This window comes from Acomys minous (genome assembly GCF_964271855.1).
Source record: "Acomys minous genome assembly, chromosome: 20".
Taxonomy (NCBI): domain Eukaryota; kingdom Metazoa; phylum Chordata; class Mammalia; order Rodentia; family Muridae; genus Acomys; species Acomys minous.
Window position 1 is genome coordinate 9,335,985 of NC_140502.1, and position 22,878 is coordinate 9,358,862.

The window sequence follows — 22,878 nt, forward strand, 5'->3', positions numbered from 1 at the left end:
GTGGAAGCAGTTTTTGACATATGTCCATTGTGTGATTTCTCTTAAAACTGAATAGATTGGCACTGATGCATCATGGTTAGAAGAACTCATTGGCAGTGTACTGTTGATATGGCCACAGAATCATTACTTTTCATCATTTTTTACAGGGATCAATTATTTTATTATTTATCTTCTAAAGTTATTGTATAAAAGTCACAAATCTATACTTTAAGATAAAAACTAATCACTCATGTCTATCTTAAGTCTTCAGTGTACACATTTATTCAATCAGGAAGCTTGAGGCAAAAATTGTTACAGGAAATTAACCAAAGTTTAATCACTAGCCTAGCGTTAGCTGGAAATGCATATCAACCAGTACTAGCCCAGCTGCCATTTTTGATTTCTGGCCACAAAAAAATCCCTAGCTCAGTTGCTATGAGTGTGCCTTTCTGAACCTCAAGTTGTTCGCTAAGATTTTCTTTTTTTTATTGCACATACACACACACCCCTTTTATTTTGATTGTTTTTAAACAGATCAATGCTATTGTCAAAACCAAGTATTTGTTGAATCAATTTTGTGGAGATAGCAAGTTGTTCAGGAGAAAAAGTGTCCACATACACCGTGGAGAGAAAACCCTCCCCAGGAACCTGGCTGCTGCATTGCCAGCCTTACACCGCTAATGGCCTCAGGCCTGTGAAGAATCCTGCACAATGAGGAGCCACAGAAGTTGGTGATGCTGGCTGCTTTCATTTGTGCACATTCGGAAAACATTTGCTGTGTAGGAAGTCCCCTGTGGATTTAGTGAAGGATAGTGAACCAGCCTTCCCTGGGAGGTAATTCTAGTTAGCTAAAGCTGGCTGCGGTGTAGGCAGTTCCAGGACAGTGTGATAACAAGGACACTGGCTCTAAGATGCCTCAGCTGAAAGATGTGCTATTAATTTCTGTTCTGCTGGGAAAACCGCTGCCAACTGAACTGTGATGGGCAGAGGGTTATCAGACACACGTTAATTTCAGTGTTATAAAAATGGAGGGGTGGTGGTGGGGGTGCAATGGGGGTGGAGCTGTTCGCTAAGATTTTCTACATCAAAGCCACTAGCAAAGCAAAAGCATCTTAACACAACTGTACTAACAGTCTACATCTCCAAAATCTCTTTAAGTGTGGTTTACATTTCCAACAATTTACATCTCTAGGTTCTTTCTGAGGGTGGTGGTGAATCATGAATCTCCTCCAGCCGCCATCCTTGAGAAAGCTCAATCACAATTAAGTGTCATAGCTAATGATACTTCCTAGTGAGGGGCTGGAACCCCTTAGAGTTTTCATACAACTCATAGATCATGACAGATGTGATGACCATTAAGGCAGCAAGTAGATGTGATGCTGCACAACAGCACGAAATCCTCAGGACAGGCAGCCCTCAGGGCTCTGCCTCTTCCAGGCACACCCATTGTGTTTGTGCTAATCAGTGGGATACATGTCATGAGTTCTAAAGCTGTTTTGCTATTCCTCTTGCATGGACTCCAGCAGATAACACCAAAATCAGCCCCAAAGTAGGGTAATATTTATCCAGAGTTGCTACAACATGCATTGAAAATCAACCAGGATGATGGAATCACAGGACAAAAGAAGGAGAAACAAGTGTCATGACAAAGGTCAGAGGTGAAGCATGTTTATGGGGCAGAGAAGTCCCAGCTATGCACCTTCAGCTTCTTGGGTATATTGCAAAAAGCAATGGCTATGTAGAGTTACTGGACTTTGACTCCTTGGAAATCCTGTTTGCTTCCACTATTCTGTGCTAATATATCATGACAACAAATATATATGCATATATATTGTGTACATATATTTGCATATATATATATATGTATATATATATATATATATATATATATATATATATATATATATATATATATATAATGGCCTGTTTATAGATCATGTATCATATATAGACTTCAGCTATACCATATATATGACACATGAATATATATATCATATATCTCAAATTCATTATATATAGAGAGAGGTCTTTACATGTATGTGTTTGTAGATAGATAGACAGATAGATAGATACATACATATATACATACATACATACATAATACATACACGTATAAATAAGAGGGATATAGGTATTCAGGGTGGCTGTATAGTTGCTATAATTGATCCTGCTACTCATGTATTGTTAGCAAAATTTGATAGATCTAAAGTTTATATATTGGTATGCATAATATATAAGCAGGTTATTTTTATATGTGCTGGATGGAATTTAAATCTCATAGCTACACATGATCATTAGATTAAAACTCATCTTACCTCATTAAAATCCTACATCTGAATACTAATTTTTAAAGCTGCTTGTGTAGTTTATCAGTTCATAAGCTCATTTTTCATTTACAGCATCACCACAGTGCCCACTGTCTTTTACATGTGATCACTGTATTGTCATTTTTAATGAATTATTTATTCACTATATATTCTGATCATGGCCCTCATTCTCCTCTCCTACCAGTCCGATCCTCCTTCTCTCTTCCCCATGTCCCCCTCCACTATGCCTCATAAAAGGAAGTCACTCCAACAATTCACCCCACCATATCAACTTGCATCTGGACTGAGAATGCCTCTTCCCCTGTGGCCTGGCAAGTCATCCCCCTTTAGAGAAAAGTGCTCCAATAGCAGGTAACAGAGTCTCTACATTAGAGGCAGCCCCTTTGCTCTTACTAGGGGACCCCCATGAAGCCAGAGCTGCCCATCAGCTTCATCTGTGTAGGAGGTCGAGGTACAGCCCATATGTGGTCCTTGGTTGGTGCTTCAGTCTCTGTAAACCCCTCTGTGGCCTGGTTAGTTGGCTCTGTTGGCTACTTGCATAGCTCCTGCCCCTAAAATTATTCTATTTTTGCCGACACCTTTCCACAAGTTTCCCTATGCTTTTCCCAGTGTCTGTCTGTGAATCTCAGCATGTTTTGCTATACATCCTACATCAAGTGAGAGGACAAGAGATAATTGTCTACACTAGGCAGAAGAGTGTTAAGTGTTACTACCGGTCTTAAATGGGAGCTAGTGGCATCTGGAACATTGAGATGTAGTTAGACCTGAGAGGGAGGTGGCCAAGAGAACAGGTCTCACTATGAGGTCTCTGGTATATCCTTTTCCTACTAAGAAGCCCAGTCCACCACCTATCTACATGGTCCATTCAATAAGGGAGTCAAGACCATGGTCCTCAAATGTCTCCAGAACATGAGCAGATTCCTATTGTATATGTTACATCTGAGTCCTCCAGAGTCTAGAGCACACCAGGACTTCACTGACCACCTTCCCCCAGCATTGATGATAGTTATTTAGACCTGTGTCTGAGGGAATCTTCTCCTAGTTTTACAAAGGATTTCTCCCTAGTTTATGCTACCATCCCAGAAGGGGATAAACCAGCTTATACTTATGAGAGTATATCATACTCCTTAAAGGGAGTATAGAGATACCTGGTTTATCAACATTTCTGTCAATATACAGACGGGTTTCTCCCTGTCTCCATAGTGCTCTCCTACCTTGTACTTGGGACTCTAGCAAGTCTCTCTCTCTCTCTCTCTCTCTCTCTCTCTCTCTCTCTCTCTCTCTCTCATTATATAAGACTTTCTTCAGCTCATCCCTTTGGAGACAGAATAAATGAAGGATGATGATGATGATGTGTTTACTACCTTTTGAATATTTAGATAGTGTAATTAGAGGTCAGCTTTGTAGAAATCCAGGTCCCCCTTCTGGGCACAGGACTCTTAAAGAGCCCATATTACTTGGTGTCTCAGTCTTCCTACCCTGGACTGCATGCCACTAATGTCAGCACCAGGCTGAGGACACTCCATTTGCAACCCAAGTATCTGAAGTGTCTTTGTTACAGATGTTTCTCTCCAAAGTTTTTCTTCAACCACTTTACAGGGCAACTGTCACTGCTCCATCGTGCAACTCCAGTCATGTGAGAAGGTTTGACTGGACTACCGAAACATCCAGGCTGTAGTGTCTGAGGATTTGGGCCTGGTAGGGGAGCATGTCTTGTCCTATCATTTCCCTTCAATTGTCTCTCAATAAGGAGAGAGGCTCAGGGGCAGGGAAGGGGGATAGGGAGAAGTGGAAAGAAGGGTGGAACTTAGAGGAGCAGAGTGGGCCAACATTGTGGGGAAAAGTAAATAAGTAAATAATAAAAATTAAAAAGAATCAAGTAGGATCTGAAAAGAGTGTTCAGTCGAAGTGGATGTCGTTCTTTTGGATGGTGACAATGTCCAGATTAAAGAGGGACAGTTTCCCTGAGTTTAGACCTCTCCAAGTATTCAGTAATCTCATGGTCCTGTACAACTTTGTGATCATGTGCATTTTCTGCCCAGATGCACTACTGCTTCTCCTGTCCCCTTCTAGAGGTGGAGGGGCAGATTTGGGACATCCATGAGTTATTACCACTGCAGTGGATGTCATATCTTAGCTTCTTTTGTGATGAGTTAGAGTGTCAAATTAAGGCTTTCTTGTTGTTGAACTAGCTGACCTGAGCATTAACACTGAAGTAAATGACACCATCATCATAGTCTGAGGAACGAAGAACAGAGGCTGTTACCTGAGATTGAGAAAAGTTACTCGTGTGTGTGTGTTTGTGTGTGTGTTTGTGTGTGTGTGTGTGTTTGTGTGTGTGTGTGTGTGTGTGTGTGTGTGTGTGTGTGTGTGTGTAATGATAACATCAAAAAAGAGGAGGGGAGTTCCAAATGGGATTGGATGAGGAGAGGATGAAGGGAAAAATTAAGGAGAAAGTGAGATATAAAGAGAAGGGTCTCTGTTTTATGGCAGGAAGATGTAGATGATCAGCAAGTGAAAATCATAGCTGGTCCAGAGATTTATTAATAGTTTCATTGATGTGGTAGTATAGAAAACTGACTTACAAAATGCAGTAGCCTTTCTATATATCATTAACAAATAAGCTTTCAAATCTTAAGGAGACAACCTCATTCATAACAGTTTCATAAAATAACAAAATATTTAGGAATAAACCTAGAGAAGGACTTGAAAGACCTTTGTAATGAAAATTCAAATGTTTGAAAAAATGAGTCAAGAAAGACACTTGAAGATCAAAAGACCTCTCTTGTACCCAGATAGAGGAATTAAAAATTGTAAAAAGTGGCTATTCTGATAAAAGTAATTGCAGATGCAATGCAATCACAATCAAATTACCAGAGCCTTTCTTTACAAGTGTAGGAAAAAAGGTATCTCAAGTATATAGAAATACAAGGAGGACCAAGGATAAACAAAGCATCCCTGAAGAAAGTGGATGTTGTAGAAGGTCTCATCATACTTGATTTCAAGTTCTACTACTGAGCCATAGTAATAAAAACAGCACAGTCCTGGCCCCAAAGGGACAGAGATAAATGAAATGAAATGAAACGCAGCCAATTCTAAATTTCACAAAGATGTAAAATTTGACAAAGTTGTACAAATTCTTGACAAAGATGTAAAAATATTGACACTGAAGAAAGACTAATCTTCAGCAAACGATGATGGTAAACACAGATCTCAATATGCAGAAAAATGTAACTAAATTCTGTTCCCTCATCCTGCACAAATTAGAACTTCAAGGGAAGTCAGAGATTAATATGATTATAATATATTTATATGCGTTCTAAGTCTTCAAATGTTGATGATGATGACGACTATAACAAAAATAATAACAATAACAATAAAACACTCAAATCCCCCCCCAAAACAAATTTTGTAAAAAGAGTATTTGAGTTGGCTACTCTGCATGTATTGAAACCACAGTTTCCTCAAACAGTTTCAAGTCTGGAGTTAATCAGTATTCTCCTGTGAGTTTTATATCTGATAGGATGGAGGGTAATACATTAGTCCTTATATCACCAGTTGGGCCATAGTAAATTGTAATTCCTTCTTGGCTTCCTATCTAATGGGATACTGCTATTTTCTGAGGTAGGGAATTTAAAAAGTTCTCTTAATTGAATTTGAGCCTCACAGCTATGGCCTTTCGAGGATGGTACGTATGTCAGGCCCAGTGAGGTACTTAGTTTCTTATTTGAGTCAGAGATCTTATAATTATCATCTGGAGTCAGATGTTGATCATTGCATTTGCAAATATTAAGATGATGCCCAACAAGAGCAGGATGATTCTTCCTAGAACTGGAATGGAAAACTGTCCAGGAGGGGCAGTTTACAAGAGTATAGTTCAATAAAACGGATGAGCTAAAGAAGAAGAAAGAAAATATCAGTTTCTGCCTTCTGCTCCAATAAGAATTTTCAAAACAGAATGGATGGCTACTTATAAAAAGTGTTAAAAATAAATGATCCCCCACTGATTCAATTCCACAGAGAATTTAAAATTGCTTGCCTATGATATCCTGAGCTCATCAGTGGCAAGGATGATGCTACCCAGGTCTTCATCCTCATCTTTTTATATCATGGTCATTAGTTTTAGAAACCCCCTCACTCTTTGGAAATTGAGGCAGTTAATTCTTAAGTGCCAGGGATGTTCTTTGACCCTCTCATTAATCTATGAGGCTCTCACTTTCCCAGACTAATGCAATCTCTAGATTCAAGGGCTCTGGTACTCTGTCTCTTTTGGATGAAAATCGGGATAATTCTCATCTAGTTCAGAAAATCACCTCTACCTTGGATCAAATATATGAAACATCTTAGGAATTGTATTAACTACTTTTCTATTCCTGTGACAAAATTTCAGAACAAAGGCATCTTATAAAAGGACATGTTTAATTGGGCTTTTTTCCTATCTGCATTCATGTACAACGTGAATATACCTATCTATTTTTTGTAGTACATTGTTTGTGATCCTAATAGTGTGATGATTACCGGGTGAAATGTTAAAAAAAATCATGGGAACTGGGGGTGTGAGTATTGAGAGAGCCTGAGACTTTCACTACTTTTTTTCACATGGTACTTAGGTGACCCTATGAAGAGTATTTTGTGATTGGATCTTGGGTTCTCAGCTGATGAATTAGTGCAAACTAATCTCAAGAGCAATTATCTCCAGGATTTTATACTTCAGACTGTGCTGGGAAAATAAGAAAGTTTCTTTATTCTCAACTGGGAGATGATTTTTTTCCCATCTGAGCTCTACGGAATAAAGTAAACTATGCTCCAAAGAAGTGCCTTGGATAGAAGTCCTGAACTTACAGCATAATCAAGCTTAAGAAAAGAAGCCAAACACCAGTAGGAGGCCTGCTGCAGCAGGAAAACGGTCCTTTTCAGAAGGTCATTTATTTATGTGATGAGAATAATGTGCATTTATAGGAAATAAGAAGATAAAACTGCAGAAAAGAATCATCTCTCTTGAGCACTTTACACAGCATACATGTGTTTCTTTATCTGGAGTGCTGAGACAACCAACCAACCAACCAACCAACCAACCAGAAAACATGCCAGAAGCTAAAACAGGAAAGGAAAAATCTGCTTGAGATGTAGATACAGAGGTTGATTTGTACACTGAGCAGTGAACTTCTCAGTGTGAAAATCCAGTTGTATTATAATGGTTTTGGTCGACCGACCCTGACTTCTTTTTCCACCATTTCCACAATCACAAACCCAGGATCACACAATGGACAGCCTCATCCTCATTGGCATGTCTGTCTTGATCCCCACAGTTCTTGGGATTTTGCTTCGTGAGGCTTGCTGCAGCCAGAGAAGGATCTTGAATGCAGAGTAAAGGAGAGACAGCAATAGGCCTTGCATGGTCACCAAGTCTGGGAAATAATTTTGAGGATGTCAAACGTTTTGTTTTGGTTTTGCAAGAAATCCAGTGCTTAATGTTGGAAATCAATTGTGAGAAAAGATCCAGGAAGAAAATGTGTTTCGGACAGAGGGAAACAACTAAAGGCTAGGGGTGAGCTCTTCATCAATACACTAAGAGTCCTACCTTGATGTGCACTTTTGTAGATTTCTCCTCCTTCTCTTGTCAATCTATGGTGTTGGGGAACATGTCATTCCATCAGTGAGGTTTTGGTCCTCGCTACTGGGCATGTTCTGTTTGTCTTCATCCCCACATAATATTTTCTTTATTATAAATCACCACATTCCTCATGGTGCATTATAAGCCTCTGTTTTTGTTGTTGTTTTGTTGTTACTATGGATTCTTTCCTTGCAATAAAATTGGCTCAAAACAATTAAAATTGTGAGTGAAAGCCAGATTTCAGAATGAAAAAACAATTCAATCTAAATGATGCGCACCCAAATTATCAGGTATCTATTACACTTATTGCAATGTTGCTACTAATATATAAAAACCTGCTTAGATATTTAAAGAAATTATCTCATTGGACACTATTGACATGGTTTTAAAATATCATTTTGTTAAGTAAGATCTGGCCTGTGGTATTTGCTAATTGGTATGTATAGTCCTGTCCATGGATAACTTGAAATTCCAGCCTCTCCCTCTGTGCTATGGTCAGTCAGTTCCATTCTGGGGTAAAAAAAGGCAGTGATCATAGCAGGTGGAAACCTTTTCCCTTCTTGCCTGGTTGTCTATGTGGAGGCTGTATACCATGAAACTCAGATATATCTATGCATTCTTGTAATATAGCTTGTTTTATCCTGAGTTGATTCTTATATTAGTGGAGACCCTTCAGGAGAGCTTTCACTTATATTTTCTAGCTGTTTCATTAATATCAAGTGGGAACACTCCAGCCTAATAAAACCCATTTCTTGTTAAATGGGTGAAAAATGGAATGCTGACTTGGGGCTCTGAGGACACAGGGAATTGGACCAAATGTCCCAATTGATGTACAACTTGGACTTAGTGAAGAAAAAGATTTTGTCTCTGAATAAGGATGCTCAGGCTAGGACAGTGGTATGGAGAATGTTGCCTGACATTCGCCAGCTGTTTATGGTACATGAGCCACTACACATGTTTCTGGGCATTATCTAGATTAAATTGATTGATGTGGCAAGTCTTGCCTATTTTTTTTGTACAAGGGGGAAGTGGTGTACATAAAATGAAGAAAATTAATGGATCGCCAACATGTGTACATCCATCGTTGTCTGCTTCCCATGTGTGGAAATAAGGTGACAGGCTGCTTCAAGATTCTGTGGTATTGATTTCTTTTCTTTTCTTTTCTTTTTTATTTTAATGAAAATACACCTAAAAGTGAAGCCTTCTGGAAAAACCATTTGTTCTTCCCTGTCTTGTATCGTTCCTCAAACTTGACCTTGGCCTCCCACCTGGCCTTGCCTTTCTGGGCTGGGTCTCTAAAGACTTCCTTGTTGACAACAGTCTCATCCAAGCGGATATCCACAGAGTACCTGGTGGGCATGAGGCGATTGTAGTTATAAACTTTCACAAAGGACTTGATCTTTGACCTCTTGTCAATTTTCTTCTTGCCCATGGCAGCTGTCACTTTTCGGGGGTAGCAGTAAATTCCAGCGCACAGGGCATGGCTGTAAGGTGGTCTGTGGTGCCGTCATCGATGTTCTTCATGATGACAGCTTTGCATCCAGAGTAGCATCCATCCAGGACCAGCACCACTTTCCCAGGTTTCACGAACTTGCCCATTTCGACAGCAAACAGCCGGCATCCAGCAGAAAGGAAAGAAGGGTACTGATTTCTCACACCATGAAAAACTGTATCCTAGAGCTGTGAGCTGTAAAAGCCTTTCCTCCTTTAAGTTGTCTTTGCCACAGTATTTTATCATAGTAATAGAAAAACTAACTGATATAGGCCTCATGAACACCTCTTTTAACAATGTTAACTGTTGACAACCAAGGTTTGTGACAGTCCTGTGCAGGTAGCAACACTTGCTATGAATTCCTTAGAACAAGATGTTACTATGTCCAGGAGGTTGTATTTCACAGCACTTCTCTTGATCCCATATTTCTCTTCTTTCATATTCCTGGAGCCATGGAGAGGGTGAAATAGCTGTCTTTTTTAGGTCTCAGCACCCAACAGTCCCTTATTCTCCATACTTTGACAAATTATGAGTCTGCACCACCAAATAACTATTAAAAATTGCATTAGAAAAATATATGACTTACACCGAGACCAGAACTAATCCATTCATAGAAACGTAACTAGAAGGAATGTTGACATCTTTCAATTTAGCAAAATAAGAGTAGTAGATTACCCTTTAGAGCCTGTAGTGACTTTAGTAGTGGATTTCTGACCCTGTGCATATTTTCTGTTTTTCAGGTTTACACACATATTTCTGTCATTTTTTTTTACGATTTTTAAATCTCCTTTATTAATTTATTCTTATTACATGTCAATGGTTATCCCAACCATTGTATCCTCCCATTCTTCCCTCCCTTCCATTTCCCCTTATTCCCCTCCCCTATGACTGTTCCTGAGGGGGATTACCTCCCCCTGTATATGTTCATAGGGCATCAAGTCTCTTCTTGGTAACCTGCTGTCCTTCCTCTGAGTGTCACCAGATCTCCCCTTCCAGGGGACATGGTCAAAGGTGAAGCACCAGAGTATGTGAGAAAGTAATATCCCACTCTCCACTCTACTGTGGAGAGTGTTCTGTCCATTGGCTAGATCTGGGTAGGGGTTTAAAGTTTACTGCCTGTATTGTCCTTGGCTGGTGCCTTAGTTTGAGTGATACCCCTGGGCCCAAATCTGCCTATCATAATGTTCTACTTGTAGGCTTCTAGGACCCTCTGGATCCTTCTACTTTGCCATTCTCCCATGCTTCTCTCATCTAGAGTCTCACTAGAATGTCCTCCCCTCTGTCTCAGTTTCCTGGCAACTGAAGGCTTTCGTGGGACATGCCCCTTGGGCTAATATGCAGATATAAGTGAGTATATACCATTTAAGTCTTTCTGCCTCTCAAATCCAAGTGGATTAAAAACCTCAACATTTCTGTCATTTTAAAAGATACTTATTTCATTTTACTCTTTGAGAACTTCATATATGAGCACCAAGTTTCCATCATTTCCACACCACTCTCTCCCTACTCCACTGCCGATGCCGCTCCTGTCCAGCAGGAAAGACACCAACACCGGGAATTCTTCTTGTAGCAGTTTTTAATCAGGATCCTGGAGTGACTCCGGGAAAAGCTCCCACAGAACCTTTTATAGTGTGCCTGTCCTATCAGAAACTGCCACGTCATCACTCCTGGTTGGTGCATTCGGATCACACCACCTCACGCCATGCCTTGTCAGAATCACGCCACCTTACGTCATGCCTTCAGGCATGCACATAAGGGGCTTGCTCACTGCGCACGCGCAAACGGTTTTCTCACTGCACATGCGCAGAAGGGTTTTCTCACTGCGCATGCGCAGAAGGGGCGCATTGTGCCGGTGAAGCAGCAGGGGGCGCTGCTATCTATGGCTCTCCACAGTTCCACCTTATTCATTAAATTTTGAGCAAGTGGCACAGAGAATGCCTGGTAGGTTGTCCCCCCTGCACTGGAGAAATAGGCTGACAAGATGGTTGACCATTGGCCTTATAGCCCGTCCCCAACTTCTTCTTCTTCTCCTCCCTTGCTTTATTAAAAGGAGGTAGATGGATCCATCATATATAGGTGAGCTTGGGTCCCCGAAGGGAGCGGGCATTAACCAGAGGGGGGAAGCATTGACCTGATCCTCCTGGGTCCACATTGGCCTGTCAAGATGTCTTTTTGAGGAGGAGAGGGGGGTCCTGATCTGCTGTCTGTGGGCATCCCCAACATACAGCGAACAAGACAGTTTCCGACATCAACCTCTATGCAATCAGGTTTACTTCTCGGGGGACTCAGAGTCAGACAATCGGGTCCTCCCCCTGCGGTACCTCGTCCTACACCCCTTGCAGGTGCCCATGCCTTACGGCAGGCAATATCTGAGTATATGTCATTCTCACCATGCCAAGGAAGGGGAAACGGAAGCATATTAGTGTCTTGGCCTTGGTCCGCCAAGTGCATGGGGGATCTATACCCGTCATTGACTACTTCTCTATCATGCCAAGCCACATTTGAGGAGATTGCCCAGCCTCCAGTGCAGCAAATGCTTGCACCATAGAGGCCTGCATGCGATGTTGGTGGGTGTGCATCCTGCATATGCACCAGAGTGCTAGGCAACTGACAAGGACCAGACACACTGTCAAAACTCTTATTCCCGCCCATTCCTGCTGATGAGAGAAGGCGTTCTGGAACCACTGCAACAGCCCAAAGACCATGGAGACGTCAGTTCGTGTAGAATTGATGTGCACCATGGAGAGACGCAGTTCCTGCAGGGGACTATCCAGGCTTCTGCTCCAGTTACCTGCAAGATACTGGAAGAGACTGCTAGACAAGTTAATAATCTGAAAACATAAGCTTCCTTTAAGGGGAAAGCCCATATTTTCTGTATCAGGTGAAATCTCTTTTGTTTTTATAACAAAGATGGGTGTATTCCATGGTGAAACTGAGGCCTGTAAATGACCTAGTTCCAGCTGTTCCTTAACCAACTCATGAATGGCTTGCAATTTTACTGAGGGCAGGGGCCACTGGGGAATCCATACAGGTTCCTCAGTTTTCCATGTAATGGGAATTGTATCCTCAGTGGCCCCTAGGAAAAACCCAGACCCTTACGGTCAAGCTTTGGAATGCCGGCAATAGTATCCGGACGTCCCCGCAAAAATTTTCCAAGTCCTCTTCCTCCAATATATCCCATATTATTCCTCATCTCCTGGGACTGTCTGCTGTGGATCTCCTGATTAGTGATCTTATATCCCATTGCATTCAATAAATCTCTTCCCCACAAGGTTATGGGGACTTCTAATACATAGGGTTGGAAAACTCCTCCATGTCCCTCTTCATCTTTCCAATTTAGCATTCTGGCACTAATATTTGGGGTTTTCTCGAAACCCAGCCCTCTGAGTAAGTGACTAGAGGTTTAAACAGGCCATCTGGGGGACCAATCACCTTTTGCAATTATGCTAATGTCGGCTTCAGAATCCATAAGACCAGTGATTGCTTTTCCTTCTATTAAAAGTTTTAGAGTGGGGAGATTTTGTAAATTCATAGCCACGTAAACCGAAGCTCCTGAGGATCCAAACCCCTTCTCTCCATATGTTTGATCTTTTGCCGGGAATAAATTATGACATCTAGGAAGAATGAGCAACTGCGCTAGACGGTCACCGGGCAAAATTGCGCTCACTCCACGCGGAGATGAGATCATAATTTTTACAATGCCTGTATAATCTGAATCAATTACACCGGGATGAATAATAAGGCCCTGCAATGTAGTAGAACTACGGCCAATTAGTAGTCCCACTGTGTCTTTTGGTAGAGGGCCAGGGAAATCAGTGGCTACCAACTGAGGCCCCATTTGTGGGGTCAGTACGAGTCTGGTGGTGGAACAGAGGTTGAGGCCTGCGCTCCCTCTAGTAGCTCTCCGGGGCGTTGCCATTCTATGGGAGAATGCAGACTCAGCCACTGTTCCGGAACCCTGGTCTCCTCCATTGCCCCATATATTTGAGGGCCCTGAGGTCGAGGGCCCCGTGTTCCGTCTTTTGGCCGTGCTCCCCTAAATCCTGCCGCTAGTGGTTGACCATTAATGTCTTTTAATGACCGGCATTCATTAGCCCAATGATTTCCTTTCCTGCATTTGGGACAGAGGCCAGGTGTACGTGGAGGAGGATTTTGACTAGTCTGATTAATCCCCCTGGGACACTGGTGTCTGAAATGTCCTTCTTTGCCGCACTTGAAGCAATTTTGAGGACCAGTAATTCCCTTTCTATTCCTTCCCTGGGCTGCCTGCATCATGGCTGCAGCCAATCCTGTATTTGATAATGGTCCTCCTATCTCTCTGCAGATCTTTAACCACACATCTAAAGATTTATGTTTGTATGGATTTATAGCTTGTCTACACTCCTTGGTACATTGCTCAAAAATAAGTTGTTTTATCAAAGGCATTGCAGTATCTGGGTCGCCAAAGATCTTTCCAGCGGCATCAACTAATCTGGCCACAAAGTCGGCAAATATTTCATTGCTTCCTTGAATAATTTTTGTGAGATTTCCAGATACTTCCCCTCATTTAGGAAGGGCTTTCCATGCCCTTGTGCCAATAAAATTAATTTGCTCAAAAACTTGCGCCGGATATCCTGTCTGTTGGTTAGCGAAACGTCCCTGCCCCATAAGCATATCCTGGTCCCATGCCGGTTGTCCGTTAGCTGCATTGGCAGTTGCCTGCTCAGCTAAGAACTCAATGTAATAAGCTTTCCTATCTAAATAGGTGCCAGGTGAAAGGCAGGCTCGTGCTAAATTTTGCCAATCTGAGGGTGTCATGCAATACCTCCCTAGGGATTCCAACTGCGCCATAACAAAGGCTGCAGTCATGCCATAAGCACGAACAGACTCAGCCAGTCTTTGGACAATTTTAAAATCCAAGGGTTCATGATAACGATTCCCTTGTGCATTCTGAAAAACTGGGTAACAATGAGAGGCATTTTGCAAATGAAATTGCCTCCATACCTCAGGACAGGAAGACCTACCTCCCCCTGGTATTTGGGGTGGGGGTCTTATTCCGCCTGGAGATTTAGGTGATTCTAGTTCAGGAGTTGACGGCGGCGTAATCTTAGTCTCCTTATTTTTTGGTATAATAATGCTATCTAGCTGTTCAGCCAACTCCTCTAATTCTTCATCCTCGGGGCCAGAATCATCCCCTTCAAACTGTTCCTCTTTTACTTTCCCCAAAATATAATTCCCCATTTTGTCCGAGTCCCGGAACTTTATTGTCTCAAAGCCTGAGAACTTAACAATTATGTCCCATTGACCGGGAACTTACCAGCTAGCTGCCCTGGCTGCCACAAGTTCTGAGATTCCCCGTACAGGCCAACAAAATGCCGATGCCGCTCCTGTCCAGCAGGAAAGACACCAACACCGGGAATTCTTCTTGTAGCAGTTTTTATTCAGGATCCTGGAGTGACTCCAGGAAAAGCACCCACAGAACCTTTTATAGTGTGCCTGTCCTATCAGAAACTGCCACGTCGTCACTCCTGGTTGGTGCATTCGGATCACACCACAAGCCATGCCTTGTCAGAATCACGCCACCTTATGTCATGCCTTCAGGCATGCACATAAGGGGCTTGCTCATTGTGCACGCGCAAACGGTTTTTTCACTGCGCATGCGCAGAAGGTTTTCTCACTGAGCATGCGCAGAAGGGGCGCATTGCGCCGGTGAAGCAGCAGGAGGCGCTGCTATCTATGGCTTTCCACACTCCACCTCCTCCCATGCATTCCATTTCAAATTATCAATGTTTTACTTATTATTATGTTATTATTGCCGCAGTGTGTGTGTGTGTGTGTGTGTGTGTGTGTGTGTGTGTGTAGACCTGTTGAGTCCTTACTATTGCTTATGTTTATACATGTTCAGGGGTGACCACTTGAGAGTGAGTAGACTATCAGGGACTGACCTTGTAAAAGACTGATTTTCAGTAGACATTAATTGCCCATAGCTCTTTATCTAGAGGTGAGGCCTCATAAGTGCTCCTTTATGTATACTGACATATGACGTGGCGCTGTCTGTGTGCAGTCTTGTTTAGATGACTGTAATGCTGAGGTTTCAAGAGTACAGTTCTCTGTCCCTTGAGCTGGTTATATGTGAATTATTTTGTGACAGGGAGCCTGTGGACTGCGTGTATCTGGTGTTTGTGGGCTGTGAAAAGTCGGGCTGCACCACAAGGATTTGAACTTAGCATTTTTCTTATCTGTCTCTTCATGACTCCCTCATACAAATCTTAGCATGCAATAGTGGGATGCCAAATTAAACAACTAACACATATTAATGCAGATGCCTCAGTCTGATTTTTAAAAAATATGTCATCCACAGGATGGACCATTCATCCTGCTGCGGGGCAGGCAGTCAAGAACAAATTACTTGCTCTGTTTCATCTTATCATAATTTATTCTGATGCCCATCATTACAAAAAAATGAATTATTGTAATAGAAAGGGTTTGTGGACTGGAAATATGGCGAACAGAATAGAAGATGTGACTAAAGCCAGGGTAACTTCTTCTTTAAAAAATTTTTATAAATTCTTGAGACTCCATTTTCATAAAACTCATGGGATATCAGACTTTTATATTTCAGTTTTATTTTTTCAAATGCAAATAGGCTTCTGGGAAGCCTCAGAAACAAGCAGCTCTCACCCAGCCTTGCCATATCAATCAACTTCCTGTCACTATATTTAAATGCCTGACACCATCAACTTACAAAGTGAAGTATTTTGGAGGCTCTAATGCAGGCTCCAATAGCCCCATTGTTCATTCCTGAGAGAACCTGATATCTCTCATCTGTTCTCTGTCTATAATTTTGTAGTTTGAGACATTTTATGAAAGGAGACATAAAGTGTGTGATTTTTTTTTAATTGGCTGGTTTCTTTCACATACACTCTTGAGATCGAGCCACAGTTAATTTTTCTCTGCAGAGCAGTGTTCTGTGGCATAATGCACTTTGTGGGTTTTTTTTCCCTTTTTAAAAATTTAAATTTTTAAATTCTCTATGATTTACACACCATGCACCAAAATCCCTCTCCTCCCCCCATTAAAATTAAACAAACAGACAAACAAAAATATCTTGTCACAAAAGCTGTAGTGTATCATGAAGGATAGTATTTTGTCCACATATATTTACTTTTAAATGTTCATCGTTACTTTGTCATGGGTCTGGTTTGAGGTCTACACTAGGGATACCGGATCCTCACTTGGACTGCTGTCAGATATCCTGCTGTTGCCCTGTGGCAAGGAAATTCTTAATCTTTGAATTGGCTCGTCCAGTCCCTTTATGTGTTCCAGCAGGTCATACATGGGGTAGAAGTTGGGGTGAGGTCTACTCAGAGCCCTGGATCGAGGTCTGTTCCCATTTCCTCAGGGCAGGGCCTGCTCTGTTGTTCCCATGTTCTCAGGGCATGGCTGGCTCACCTGTTCCTATGTCCTCAGGGCAGGGTCCACTCTCCAGCTCTCAGGTCCCCAGGGAAGGGCCTGGCTCACCTGCTCCCTTGTCCTCAGGGCAGGGCCCACTCTCCCACTCCCAAGTCATCAGGCCAGGGGCTGCTCACCAGCTCCCAAGTCATCATGGTAAGGCTGGATCTCCTGCTCCCACGTTCTCAGGGCAGGGCTTGCTCTTCCATTTCTGTGTCCTCAGAGCAGGGCCAGCTCTCTAGGTCCCATGTATCCAGGGCTGGATCACCTTCTCCCACTTCCTTAAAGCCAGCTCTCCTGTTCTTGTGTACTCAAGGTCAGTTCTCCTACTTCTGTGTCCGCAGGGCCAGCTCTCCTGCTTCCATTCCATTCACCAGACTGTTGCTGGCCTTCAAGGCCTGAATGGCCTCCTACTCCCATTGGTACTGGGTCTTGTTGGCCATTAAGCAGATGTTCTTCTTTGGGTTGCTTTCCGAAATCACTGATGTTGTCCCAGATCACTTCTTGTCCCAGGGAACTTGTGGCTTTGTTCACTCATGCCTTCTGAGTCTCTGGTTCCATCACATGCCTCATCCACCATGGACCCCTGCTTTGTTGCTGCCCCTAGTTTCCACCTGTGCATGATCCAGCTCCTGGCACTAAGCATGGCTCTGGCCTCATGGGAGGACATCCATGGGGCTTGTGGTGTGGGCAATGCAGTCCTCACTCGGGCTTGACTCGAACAGCACCCCATCATCAAACACAATCTCCTTGGCCTGCACTGAATCAGGCCACAACAGGAAAAGCAGTGGTGGCACCCTGGTGTCCCTGGGAGATCACTGGAACATGGTCCCATGGTCCTGTGGCAGGAGGGCATGGACATTCCACATGACAGGATTTCCTTCTCTCTGAGAAACATCAGCACTATTGTTTGGAGCTCTCAGGATGGTCCTTTGGTGGCTGTGTGGTCACTGCTGTTCCTCAGATCAGACTCAATGTGTGATTGACACCATCTTGGATGATCTAAGCTTGGGTACTTCTAATATACTGGGCTAAGTATTTCCTCTGGATCAGATAGCTCTTGGGGCAGGGGTAAACATTTCTGTGTAGCTCTGGAACACAATCCTCCTCATCGGAATGCATCGAGGACCTCATCTTTCAAAAACCATGGCCCCGTGCCACTGCCCCCAGTGTATATTTTCATGCAAGGATGCTCTCCTGTAAAACCCACCTCTTACTCTGTAAGAAAGCAGTTACCTATTACCTTAAAGGTCATGATACTATCATACAATAGGTAGAGCATGCCTTGCAGGCACATACTATAAGGCATAGGGATAGGTAGGACCATAGATGAGATTGCACCACTCACAATCTACACAACATATTCCAGGTTATTAAGTTTTTAAAAAGTTGTTGTTGGTTTTTTTCCAAGATAAGGTTTCCCTGTGTCATAGCCCTGGCTGTCCTGGAACTCACTTTGTAGAACATGCTGGCCACAGTCTCTCAGAGATCTACCTGTCTCTGGTTCATTAGTACTGAGATTAAAGGCATGTACCATCACACACAGATAGGTAGCATTTAATAGGAGGAAATGTCCATCTCAGGTTCAGTTTGATCACTCCATATTTTATAACCAATCTATGTGTTAATTTCAGAAAAGGGTACTTATGTGAAGAGCTATCAAAAATGATTGTTGTGGTGGTATTTCTAGGGCCTCATTGAGTGACTAGTCAGGGAACTGTCCCTTACATGGCTCTGAAACTTCCTTTTAATAACTTGTTGATGCTGAGCATTCTCCACCTATTCAAGATGCCTCTATTACAAGATCTTTTAAATTCCGTTTTTAATTAGATTATAAAATAGCAGATTTCTATCCAGTTTTAGATTGAACTCTAGTTTTTTTTTGTAAACCCCCTCTGTGGACTGCTTTTTACTGTAAGGGTTTCAGCAAGATTTAAAGTTTTTTCAACATCACCAGACTGTTGGATTCCCATAGTCATCCTGCGAGAAAATACATTAACACCATCTTAGACCAAGGGAGGGAACATGGAGATTGTGACATGGTTGAGGTTGAACATTGGTAAATATTACCCTTCTGTATGATGGGGAAGCTCCTTATATTCCTCCGGTGTGCATAAGGGACTTGAACATTAAGGCAGAATCTGCAGTGTCAGCTAAAGAGCTGTGGTCAAGAGAGAAGGGGTGAGGAAGAGGAAATACTGAGGTTCAGATGCAGAGTGTTGAAGAGGAGGGGCTGCCTTGTCTAGGAATGAGGAAGTCAGAGGAACAAAAATAAGAAGTAAGAAAAGCAGAGCACAGGCAAGGAGGGGAGTGAGCAAACCCTCAGTGATTCATCTGGTCTTGAGAACATTTCCCATAAGCCCTTTCTTCTGGGAACTTCTGTCCTGTAATGGTCTTGTCCACTCCTTTGCCAATTAAGAAACAGGGTGATCCTCTTTAGATCTTGTTTCCCCACTATGGCTTAAGACAGTAATTTCAAACTATTCTGTCCTGAGATGTTCCTGTTGTTGTCTCCTGGCCACTGGGCTGCCTAGAAAGGATACACTTGGTGCTGTTGTGTGACCTCCAGGTTGCTAAGGGCATGCCAGGTTCTCAGGTTTTGTGAGCTGTCTCCCATTCTGTGGTTTAATTAGATGACTCACCTGTCACTGAGCCATTTTTGTTCCTGTGAACAAATACTCACCCACATATCTATAAATAATTTTCTAAAACTTTTAGGTTCACCACGTTGGACTTTTCTTATCCTCACTTAGGTCTATCGCCAGTTCCATATCGGGCATGAAGAAATGTTTGTTCAGATATCACAAGGAAGGATTTCATGCCCCAGGCTTGGCTGATAATGTCAATCTGCTGGGACCTGGACTTCCAAGTGTGGAATTGCCTTTGAAGGGATGTTTAAAGTCACACATAAAGATCCTCACATAAATATGAGCATCACCATCCTACATGACTACTCTACCTCCCAGTGACAAAGATAGGTGTGTTTTAAAAACCCAAATCTCAGAATTTTGATTTTACCAATGAAGATTCAGGAGCTAGGTGCTGGCATGAATGCCTCATACCTCAGAGAGGCAGAGAGTGCCCACAATTGACCGTCCTACCCAGCTGAAGTTCAAGAAAAAAGTTCCCTTTCTCGTCCATGCTGTCTTAAATGCCTTGCAATTCAATGTCCGTCTTTTCTGTTGACTTACGTTCTTTTCCTTCAGGCTAGTTCCTTACTCTGCTGCTTGACCTGAGGTAGAATTTATTTAGCTGTTGGATTAAAGGTGTGATGTAGGGCTGACCCATACTACAATTACTTGTTTACAGAAAACAAAAAGCCCTTAGGGTCCAAGGCTGAGTCGTACCACAATTAGAAACAGATTTTTTTTTACAGTTCATAATTATGGAGTTCACTATGTGAACAAATATCCTGCAACAACTGATGAATTCTGACTAGAATACATTGGTACCAAATTCAATGCCCATAATGCATTTTTCCCCTTTCTGTGCCTTGGTATTTCCTTCTAGCTCCTCTACCATTTGGTCACACAGCAAACAGCATCCTCTCCAGAAGATGGGCATATGGGTTTGGCTTGGTTGGATTTACATATTCCAAAAATATCAGCTAATTTAAGCAGATCAACACGGAACCTTCTGCACTTTGGATCTTCCACTTACATTTCTGGTTTTTTTGCCTCATAATTTTGCTGACATTTACTGTGTTCCCTTAATGTGTGAACAATGTGTATTTCATGAGACTAGAGAGGGGTCCTTTAACTGTTATGTTTATATGACTGAAAACCACTTGTACCTCAAGTAGATTGTAAAAAGGTCAGAAATATAATAGATCCTGTGTACTTCAAGGTCATAAGCACTCCCAAACTCATAACTATCATGAAAATAGGCTGATAGCAAACCACCGAAAAGTTACCAACACTGCTTTCCATTGTGGGACATGTTCTTATGTCTACACTTGGTAGTCCATTGCTTCTTGGTGAATCTCTGTTATTCCCACATATCCAGGTTTACATAGTGAGTCCCAGGACACCGGGACTTACATAATAAGACCTAAAACAGTTGACCACAAATTTCTTATTTTCTTTTTTAATTAATTAATATATTAATTTCTTTTAAATTAATTTTAATTAATATTTACTTCCTCTTTGGAGCTTCTGATCCCTTCTCTCTTCTCATTCCCTCATCCTACCCTATGCCCTCCTCCTTCCTATCCAGAGAATAGGAGACTTCCCATGAATATTAACCTCCTTTGACATATCAAATTGTAATAGGACTGGACATATCTTGGTCTATTGAGGATAGACAGGCATCCCAGTTAGGGGAAAGGGATCAAAGGGGAAAGGGATCCAAAGGTCAACAATGGAATCAATTTCAGACCCTGGTTCTGCTGTTTTCGGTCCCACTGGAGGACAAAGTTTTACATGTGCTACACATGTGTAGGGTACCTGGGTCCATGGCACTCATGCTTTCTGGTTGGCATTTCCATTTCCTTAAGATTCTATGGGCCCAGGTTAGTTGATTCTGTAGGTTTTACTTGTGCTGCCCTCAACTTCTCTGGCCTTTTCAATCCTTCCCCCATCTCTTCTAGAAGATATCCTGAGTTCCAGCTACTCTTAGGACTTGGGCCACTTTCTTAGTTTTCATCAGCTGCTGGATGAACCCACTCAGATGACAGTTCTGCCAGTCTCCTGTCTTCGAGTATAGCAGAGTAATTTTAATAGTGTCAGGGGTGGGCTCTCTCCCATGGCATAGATTCAGGATGGGCCTGTCCTTGGTTGGCCAATCTATGACTTTCTGTCCCCGTTTTATCCCTGCACCCCTTATAGGCAGGAAAATTGTGGTTTGAGAATTTTGTGTCTGGTTTGTTATCCCCATCTCTGCATTGGACGCCCTCCCTGGTTAGGAGACAGACGTGACTGGTTCATGTTCTATATCCCCTATTGCTACAAGTCTTACTTAAAGTGGCTCTCACAGACTCCAGAGAGTTTCAATTGTCCTTGATTTCTAGCTTTTGTCCCAGACATACATCTTCGCACAATAGCTTCCTGTTCTCTCTCCCATGATCCTCCCCACCCATGATTCCTTCTGTTCCCCTCCCACTCCCCTTACTCATCCAGTTACCTCCCACCATCCATCCCAGGTGTCTATTTTGCTTCCCCTTCTCAAAGTGATTTAATGGTCCTTCCTTGTCCCCTACTTGTTATTTAGCCTGTTTGGATCTGTGGATTATAACATGATTTACCTTGTAGTTGTTGGGCTACTATTGACTTATAAGTGAGTACATACCATCGTACCATCTTTGTATTTCTGTGTCTTGGATACTTCACTCAGTATGGTCTTTCTAGGTCTATGCATTTGCCTGCACATTTTATGGTGTTATTGTTACTAGTAGCTGAGGTGTGTTCCATTGTGTAAATGTACCACAGTCTCTTTTATCCATTCGTTGTTTTGGAAACACCTAAGTTGTTCCTAGTTTCTGTGATTATAAATAAAGCTGCTGTGAACATAGTTGAGTAAGCATCCTTGTGCTATCGTGGAGCATATTTTAGGAGCATGCCCCGGAGCGGTGTAGCTGTATCTTGAGGTAGGACTTTTATAAATTTTCTGAGAAACTGCCAAAGTGATATCCAATGCTTGTGTACAAGTTTTCACTCTCACCAGTTATATAGAGGAATATTCTTGCCTCACATGTTCACCAACAAGAGCCATTGTTTGAGTTTTTCGATCTTAGCCATTCTGACATGTGTAAGATGGAATTTCAGAGGTTTTCATTTGTATTTTCTTGATGACTAAAGATGTTGGTCAATTTTGTAAGTGCTTCTTGGCCATTAGGTGTCCCTCTGTCATGAATTCTCTAATTTAGCTCTGTACCCCATTTTAATTGGGTTATTTCATTTGTTGTTGTGTAATTTCTTGAGTGCTTTATACATTTTGGATATAAGCCCTCTGTCAGATGCAGGGTTGGTGAAGATCTTTTCCAATTCCGTGGGCTGGCAGGTTTTCTTTTTGATGGTGTCTCTTGCCTTACAGAACCT

General features: G+C 42.2%; 1 protein-coding gene and 1 pseudogene across 2 annotated transcripts in view; one reads left to right on the forward strand and one right to left on the reverse strand.

Moving 5' to 3' along the window:
- LOC311590897 (leukocyte immunoglobulin-like receptor subfamily A member 3) overlaps positions 1-22,878 on the forward strand; it is a gene marked incomplete at its 3' end in the record, with an annotated part of 108,770 nt that overhangs the window by 8,854 nt on the left and 77,038 nt on the right. The window lies entirely within an intron of this gene.
- LOC311590788 (large ribosomal subunit protein eL27-like) lies at positions 9,089-9,519 on the reverse strand (annotated as a pseudogene). The gene has a single exon. The product of its transcript is annotated as a large ribosomal subunit protein eL27-like (transcript).